Below are 10,246 nucleotides of genomic sequence, written 5' to 3'. Positions count from 1 at the left end.
CCTCAATCGATAGTCGGTTAAAACACACTCGAGTTGCAGCTATCAAAAGCTCATCACTCTAGACATAATTAAAACAACCCCGATTAACAATTATGGAAATTTTCCAACTTAACAGGTCCAAAAATAATAGGAGTAATCCTTATTTAGGCAAAAGACCATTTTGCCCCTTCTAAGTCTTAAACCCATGACAATTTACCAAATGTCAATAGGTTAAAAAGTTAACAGTCAACCTTCTATTGACCTATGCGCTGTGTACTCTTAGATCTACGCTAGGAATAGAGCCTTAGCCAAAAAACAAGTGAGAACTAGGCTATGTTGTGCGTAGCCCAAATTACGCCCCCATACTACCTCTTTTTCCAATCTTCAAATTAAGCACTTTATACACAAAGTCTAACCATCCGCTACTCAAATTAGGTTCCTAATTGCTCCATAATGGATAAAGTTTCCAACATTATCCATTAGGATGGACCAAAGAACCAATATCTTGTCTTTAAGCCTCAAAGGGACCAAAAACACATCATTCTCATCTTAACCCATTAAGTGCAAGTCTCCAACCTTCAGATCTGAATCATTATGATGTTTAGATGGATAAAGATTCCAACTTTATCTATAACAAGGTCACAAACTTTCAAGCTCTAAAATTTATGCAATAAAGTGACCAAAAAGTGACAAATATGAAAATTAACATGATGTATGAAAATAACGAGCACGTTTGAAGCTTTTTATTCACAATGGTCCAAAAATGATGTAATCTTGTTGGATCTATACTTGAATTTGTCTTCTATAAACTTTTCCACCACCTTGTTCTTAAAGATACCACCTTCTAATGGATAAATAAGCTCATAAATGGTGAAAAGGCTAAAAACAAGAGAGAGGATGGTAGGGTTTCGAGTTAGAGGTTCTAGAGGGTGGAGGTTAATGATAGGAAGGACTCCCAAGGGGTTAGATACCTTAAATATTGCTCAAAACTCTGCAATTAGGGTTTTTACACAGCGAAATTAACCTTTACGTACTCCACTAAAAACATGTCCTACCCTCAGCATGTACCCCATGCGTACTCCCTTGTGTATGCCTTACATACTAATAGACTCCCTTTGGCTAACTTCAAACAACCATAACTTCTTCGTTTCAACTCCATCCAGTTACTTATAACTAAAAGCATCTTGAACTAAAATCTTGAATTTATGCAAGAAGCCTAAATCAATACCTTTCCCATTTACCCCTCATTTTCCAACGAACAGTCCAAGATATAAATCACTTATCCAACACCATAAATATCCAATGGAGTCTAAAATCCATTCCTTAGAAATGCAAGGCCTTTACATGCATAATAAATCTCCAGGGGATGCAGTGCAATCAAGCCGGACATTTCCTTTTGAAACCAAAAGTACCTAAAAACATTTCAAACATAAACTGTAAGCACAAAGCTCAGTGAGTTCTCCAAAAAAACACATACCATTCATATCATTAGGCCTAGCCCTGGGGTATATTCCAACCCATCATACCATAATGGGCCCAACCTCGGGGTTTCTTTCAACCCAACATTCAATCTTGGGCCCAGCCATGGGGTATATTTCAACCCAACATACAATAATGGGCCTAGAATTGGGGTATATTTCAACCCAATCATACATGCAAGAGTCACAAAGACAGCTAACATTCTACATATCACAATCTAGTGGGCTGGTATTGGTGCATTCGACCCTAAGTATAGTGAGAGGACTCACCTCAATCGATAGTCGGTTAAAACACACTCGAGTTGCAGCTATCAAAAGCTCATCACTCTAGACATAATTAAAACAACCCCGATTAACAATTATGGAAATTTTCCAACTTAACAGGTCCAAAAATAATAGGAGTAATCCTTATTTAGGCAAAAGACCATTTTGCCCCTTCTAAGTCTTAAACCCATGACAATTTACCAAATGTCAATAGGTTAAAAAGTTAACAGTCAACCTTCTATTGACCTATGCGCTGTGTACTCTTAGATCTACGCTAGGAATAGAGCCTTAGCCAAAAAACAAGTGAGAACTAGGCTATGTTGTGCGTAGCCCAAATTACGCCCCCATACTACCTCTTTTTCCAATCTTCAAATTAAGCACTTTATACACAAAGTCTAACCATCCAATACTCAAATTAGGTTCCTAATTGCTCCATAATGGATAAAGTTTCCAACATTATCCATTAGGATGGACCAAACAACCAATATCTTGTCTTTAAGCCTCAAAGGGACCAAAAACACATCATTCTCATCTTAACCCATTAAGTGCAAGTCTCCAACCTTCAGATCTGAATCATTATGATGTTTAGATGGATAAAGATTCCAACTTTATCTATAACAAGGTCACAAACTTTCAAGCTCTAAAATTTATGCAATAAAGTGACCAAAAAGTGACAAATATGAAAATTAACATGATGTATGAAAATAACGAGCACGTTTGAAGCTTTTTATTCACAATGGTCCAAAAATGATGTAATCTTGTTGGATCTATACTTGAATTTGTCTTCTATAAACTTTTCCACCACCTTGTTCTTAAAGATACCACCTTCTAATGGATAAATAAGCTCATAAATGGTGAAAAGGCTAAAAACAAGAGAGAGGATGGTAGGGTTTCGAGTTAGAGGTTCTAGAGGGTGGAGGTTAATGATAGGAAGGACTCCCAAGGGGTTAGATACCTTAAATATTGCTCAAAACTCTGCAATTAGGGTTTTTACACAGCGAAATTAACCTTTACGTACTCCACTAAAAACATGTCCTACCCTCAGCATGTACCCCATGCGTACTCCCTTGTGTATGCCTTACATACTAATAGACTCCCTTTGGCTAACTTCAAACAACCATAACTTCTTCGTTTCAACTCCATCCAGTTACTTATAACTAAAAGCATCTTGAACTAAAATCTTGAATTTATGCAAGAAGCCTAAATCAATACCTTTCCCATTTACCCCTCATTTTCCAACGAACAGTCCAAGATATAAATCACTTATCCAACACCATAAATATCCAATGGAGTCTAAAATCCATTCCTTAGAAATGCAAGGCCTTTACATGCATAATAAATCTCCAGGGGATGCAGTGCAATCAAGCCGGACATTTCCTTTTGAAACCAAAAGTACCTAAAAACATTTCAAACATAAACTGTAAGCACAAAGCTCAGTGAGTTCTCCAAAAAAACACATACCATTCATATCATTAGGCCTAGCCCTGGGGTATATTCCAACCCATCATACCATAATGGGCCCAACCTCGGGGTTTCTTTCAACCCAACATTCAATCTTGGGCCCAGCCATGGGGTATATTTCAACCCAACATACAATAATGGGCCTAGAATTGGGGTATATTTCAACCCAATCATACATGCAAGAGTCACAAAGACAGCTAACATTCTACATATCACAATCTAGTGGGCTGGTATTGGTGCATTCGACCCTAAGTATAGTGAGAGGACTCACCTCAATCGATAGTCGGTTAAAACACACTCGAGTTGCAGCTATCAAAAGCTCATCACTCTAGACATAATTAAAACAACCCCGATTAACAATTATGGAAATTTTCCAACTTAACAGGTCCAAAAATAATAGGAGTAATCCTTATTTAGGCAAAAGACCATTTTGCCCCTTCTAAGTCTTAAACCCATGACAATTTACCAAATGTCAATAGGTTAAAAAGTTAACAGTCAACCTTCTATTGACCTATGCGCTGTGTACTCTTAGATCTACGCTAGGAATAGAGCCTTAGCCAAAAAACAAGTGAGAACTAGGCTATGTTGTGCGTAGCCCAAATTACGCCCCCATACTACCTCTTTTTCCAATCTTCAAATTAAGCACTTTATACACAAAGTCTAACCATCCAATACTCAAATTAGGTTCCTAATTGCTCCATAATGGATAAAGTTTCCAACATTATCCATTAGGATGGACCAAACAACCAATATCTTGTCTTTAAGCCTCAAAGGGACCAAAAACACATCATTCTCATCTTAACCCATTAAGTGCAAGTCTCCAACCTTCAGATCTGAATCATTATGATGTTTAGATGGATAAAGATTCCAACTTTATCTATAACAAGGTCACAAACTTTCAAGCTCTAAAATTTATGCAATAAAGTGACCAAAAAGTGACAAATATGAAAATTAACATGATGTATGAAAATAACGAGCACGTTTGAAGCTTTTTATTCACAATGGTCCAAAAATGATGTAATCTTGTTGGATCTATACTTGAATTTGTCTTCTATAAACTTTTCCACCACCTTGTTCTTAAAGATACCACCTTCTAATGGATAAATAAGCTCATAAATGGTGAAAAGGCTAAAAACAAGAGAGAGGATGGTAGGGTTTCGAGTTAGAGGTTCTAGAGGGTGGAGCTTAATGATAGGAAGGACTCCCAAGGGGTTAGATACCTTAAATATTGCTCAAAACTCTGCAATTAGGGTTTTTACACAGCGAAATTAACCTTTACGTACTCCACTAAAAACATGTCCTACCCTCAGCATGTACCCCATGCGTACTCCCTTGTGTATGCCTTACATACTAATAGACTCCCTTTGGCTAACTTCAAACAACCATAACTTCTTCGTTTCAACTCCATCCAGTTACTTATAACTAAAAGCATCTTGAACTAAAATCTTGAATTTATGCAAGAAGCCTAAATCAATACCTTTCCCATTTACCCCTCATTTTCCAACGAACAGTCCAAGATATAAATCACTTATCCAACACCATAAATATCCAATGGAGTCTAAAATCCATTCCTTAGAAATGCAAGGCCTTTACATGCATAATAAATCTCCAGGGGATGCAGTGCAATCAAGCCGGACATTTCCTTTTGAAACCAAAAGTACCTAAAAACATTTCAAACATAAACTGTAAGCACAAAGCTCAGTGAGTTCTCCAAAAAAACACATACCATTCATATCATTAGGCCTAGCCCTGGGGTATATTCCAACCCATCATACCATAATGGGCCCAACCTCGGGGTTTCTTTCAACCCAACATTCAATCTTGGGCCCAGCCATGGGGTATATTTCAACCCAACATACAATAATGGGCCTAGAATTGGGGTATATTTCAACCCAATCATACATGCAAGAGTCACAAAGACAGCTAACATTCTACATATCACAATCTAGTGGGCTGGTATTGGTGCATTCGACCCTAAGTATAGTGAGAGGACTCACCTCAATCGATAGTCGGTTAAAACACACTCGAGTTGCAGCTATCAAAAGCTCATCACTATAGACATAATTAAAACAACCCCGATTAACAATTATGGAAATTTTCCAACTTAACAGGTCCAAAAATAATAGGAGTAATCCTTATTTAGGCAAAAGACCATTTTGCCCCTTCTAAGTCTTAAACCCATGACAATTTACCAAATGTCAATAGGTTAAAAAGTTAACAGTCAACCTTCTATTGACCTATGCGCTGTGTACTCTTAGATCTACGCTAGGAATAGAGCCTTAGCCAAAAAACAAGTGAGAACTAGGCTATGTTGTGCGTAGCCCAAATTACGCCCCCATACTACCTCTTTTTCCAATCTTCAAATTAAGCACTTTATACACAAAGTCTAACCATCCAATACTCAAATTAGGTTCCTAATTGCTCCATAATGGATAAAGTTTCCAACATTATCCATTAGGATGGACCAAACAACCAATATCTTGTCTTTAAGCCTCAAAGGGACCAAAAACACATCATTCTCATCTTAACCCATTAAGTGCAAGTCTCCAACCTTCAGATCTGAATCATTATGATGTTTAGATGGATAAAGATTCCAACTTTATCTATTACAAGGTCACAAACTTTCAAGCTCTAAAATTTATGCAATAAAGTGACCAAAAAGTGACAAATATGAAAATTAACATGATGTATGAAAATAACGAGCACGTTTGAAGCTTTTTATTCACAATGGTCCAAAAATGATGTAATCTTGTTGGATCTATACTTGAATTTGTCTTCTATAAACTTTTCCACCACCTTGTTCTTAAAGATACCACCTTCTAATGGATAAATAAGCTCATAAATGGTGAAAAGGCTAAAAACAAGAGAGAGGATGGTAGGGTTTCGAGTTAGAGGTTCTAGAGGGTGGAGGTTAATGATAGGAAGGACTCCCAAGGGGTTAGATACCTTAAATATTGCTCAAAACTCTGCAATTAGGGTTTTTACACAGCGAAATTAACCTTTACGTACTACACTAAAAACATGTCCTACCCTCAGCATGTACCCCATGCGTACTCCCTTGTGTATGCCTTACATACTAATAGACTCCCTTTGGCTAACTTCAAACAACCATAACTTCTTCGTTTCAACTCCATCCAGTTACTTATAACTAAAAGCATCTTGAACTAAAATCTTGAATTTATGCAAGAAGCCTAAATCAATACCTTTCCCATTTACCCCTCATTTTCCAACGAACAGTCCAAGATATAAATCACTTATCCAACACCATAAATATCCAATGGAGTCTAAAATCCATTCCTTAGAAATGCAAGGCCTTTACATGCATAATAAATCTCCAGGGGATGCAGTGCAATCAAGCCGGACATTTCCTTTTGAAACCAAAAGTACCTAAAAACATTTCAAACATAAACTGTAAGCACAAAGCTCAGTGAGTTCTCCAAAAAAACACATACCATTCATATCATTAGGCCTAGCCCTGGGGTATATTCCAACCCATCATACCATAATGGGCCCAACCTCGGGGTTTCTTTCAACCCAACATTCAATCTTGGGCCCAGCCATGGGGTATATTTCAACCCAACATACAATAATGGGCCTAGAATTGGGGAATATTTCAACCCAATCATACATGCAAGAGTCACAAAGACAACTAACATTCTACATATCACAATCTAGTGGGCTGGTATTGGTGCATTCGACCCTAAGTATAGTGAGAGGACTCACCTCAATCGATAGTCGGTTAAAACACACTCGAGTTGCAGCTATCAAAAGCTCATCACTATAGACATAATTAAAACAACCCCGATTAACAATTTTGGAAATTTTCCTACTTAACAGGTCCAAAAATAATAGGAGTAATCCTTATTTAGGCAAAAGACCATTTTGCCCCTTCTAAGTCTTAAACCCATGACAATTTACCAAATGTCAATAGGTTAAAAAGTTAACAGTCAACCTTCTATTGACCTATGCGCTGTGTACTCTTAGATCTACGCTAGGAATAGAGCCTTAGCCAAAAAACAAGTGAGAACTAGGCTATGTTGTGCGTAGCCCAAATTACGCCCCCATACTACCTCTTTTTCCAATCTTCAAATTAAGCACTTTATACACAAAGTCTAACCATCCAATACTCAAATTAGGTTCCTAATTGCTCCATAATGGATAAAGTTTCCAACATTATCCACTAGGATGGACCAAACAACCAATATCTTGTCTTTAAGCCTCAAAGGGACCAAAAACACATCATTCTCATCTTAACCCATTAAGTCCAAGTCTCCAACCTTCAGATCTGAATCATTATGATGTTTAGATGGATAAAGATTCCAACTTTATCTATAACAAGGTCACAAACTTTCAAGCTCTAAAATTTATGCAATAAAGTGACCAAAAAGTGACAAATATGAAAATTAACATGATGTATGAAAATAACGAGCACGTTTGAAGCTTTTTATTCACAATGGTCCAAAAATGATGTAATCTTGTTGGATCTATACTTGAATTTGTCTTCTATAAACTTTTCCACCACCTTGTTCTTAAAGATACCACCTTCTAATGGATAAATAAGCTCATAAATGGTGAAAAGGCTAAAAAAAAGAGAGAGGATGGTAGGGTTTCGAGTTAGAGGTTCTAGAGGGTGGAGGTTAATGATAGGAAGGACTCCCAAGGGGTTAGATACCTTAAATATTGCTCAAAACTCTGCAATTAGGGTTTTTACACAGCGAAATTAACCTTTACGTACTCCACTAAAAACATGTCCTACCCTCAGCATGTACGCCATGCGTACTCCCTTGTGTATGCCTTACATACTAATAGACTCCCTTTGGCTAACTTCAAACAACCATAACTTCTTCGTTTCAACTCCATCCAGTTACTTATAACTAAAAGCATCTTGAACTAAAATCTTGAATTTATGCAAGAAGCCTAAATCAATACCTTTCCCAATTACCCCTCATTTTCCAACGAACAGTCCAAGATATAAATCACTTATCCAACACCATAAATATCCAATGGAGTCTAAAATCCATTCCTTAGAAATGCAAGGCCTTTACATGCATAATAAATCTCCAGGGGATGCAGTGCAATCAAGCCGGACATTTCCTTTTGAAACCAAAAGTACCTAAAAACATTTCAAACATAAACTGTAAGCACAAAGCTCAGTGAGTTCTCCAAAAAAACACATACCATTCATTTCATTAGGCCTAGCCCTGGGGTATATTCCAACCCATCATACCATAATGGGCCCAACCTCGGGGTTTCTTTCAACCCAACATTCAATCTTGGGCCCAGCCATGGGGTATATTTCAACCCAACATACAATAATGGGCCTAGAATTGGGGTATATTTCAACCCAATCATACATGCAAGAGTCACAAAGACAGCTAACATTCTACATATCACAATCTAGTGGGCTGGTATTGGTGCATTCGACCCTAAGTATAGTGAGAGGACTCACCTCAATCGATAGTCGGTTAAAACACACTCGAGTTGCAGCTATCAAAAGCTCATCACTCTAGACATAATTAAAACAACCCCGATTAACAATTATGGAAATTTTCTAACTTAACAGGTCCAAAAATAATAGGAGTAATCCTTATTTAGGCAAAAGACCATTTTGCCCCTTCTAAGTCTTAAACCCATGACAATTTACCAAATGTCAATAGGTTAAAAAGTTAAACAGTCAACCTTCTATTGACCTATGCGCTGTGTACTCTTAGATCTACGCTAGGAATAGAGCCTTAGCCAAAAAACAAGTGAGAACTAGGCTATGTTGTGCGTAGCCCAAATTACGCCCCCATACTACCTCTTTTTCCAATCTTCAAATTAAGCACTTTATACACAAAGTCTAACCATCCAATACTCAAATTAGGTTCCTAATTGCTCCATAATGGATAAAGTTTCCAACATTATCCATTAGGATGGACCAAACAACCAATATCTTGTCTTTAAGCCTCAAAGGGACCAAAAACACATCATTCTCATCTTAACCCATTAAGTCCACACTCCAACCTTCAGATCTGAATCATTATGATGTTTAGATGGATTAAGATTCCAACTTTATCTATAACAAGGTCACAAACTTTCAAGCTCTAAAATTTATGCAATAAAGTGACCAAAAAGTGACAAATATGAAAATTAACATGATGTATGAAAATAACGAGCACGTTTGAAGCTTTTTATTCACAATGGTCCAAAAATGATGTAATCTTGTTGGATCTATACTTGAATTTGTCTTCTATAAACTTTTCCACCACCTTGTTCTTAAAGATACCACCTTCTAATGGATAAATAAGCTCATAAATGGTGAAAAGGCTAAAAACAAGAGAGAGGATGGTAGGGTTTCGAGTTAGAGGTTCTAGAGGGTGGAGGTTAATGATAGGAAGGACTCCCAAGGGGTTAGATACCTTAAATATTGCTCAAAACTCTGCAATTAGGGTTTTTACACAGCGAAATTAACCTTTACGTACTCCACTAAAAACATGTCCTACCCTCAGCATGTACGCCATGCGTACTCCCTTGTGTATGCCTTACATACTAATAGACTCCCTTTGGCTAACTTCAAACAACCATAACTTCTTCGTTTCAACTCCATCCAGTTACTTATAACTAAAATCATCTTGAACTAAAATCTTGAATTTATGCAAGAAGCCTAAATCAATACCTTTCCCATTTACCCCTCATTTTCCAACGAACAGTCCAAGATATAAATCACTTATCCAACACCATAAATATCCAATGGAGTCTAAAATCCATTCCTTAGAAATGCAAGGCCTTTACATGCATAATAAATCTCCAGGGGATGCAGTGCAATCAAGCCGGACATTTCCTTTTGAAACCAAAAGTACCTAAAAACATTTCAAACATAAACTGTAAGCACAAAGCTCAGTGAGTTCTCCAAAAAAACACATACCATTCATTTCATTAGGCCTAGCCCTGGGGTATATTCCAACCCATCATACCATAATGGGCCCAACCTCGGGGTTTCTTTCAACCCAACATTCAATCTTGGGCCCAGCCATGGGGTATATTTCAACCCAACATACAATAATGGGCCTAGAATTGGGGTATAT

The sequence above is a fragment of the Lactuca serriola genome, chromosome 4 (assembly GCF_051521515.1).
Source record: "Lactuca serriola cultivar US96UC23 chromosome 4, Lser_US96UC23_V15, whole genome shotgun sequence".
Lineage (NCBI taxonomy): Eukaryota > Viridiplantae > Streptophyta > Magnoliopsida > Asterales > Asteraceae > Lactuca > Lactuca serriola.
Note: the sequence above shows the minus strand (reverse complement) of the source record.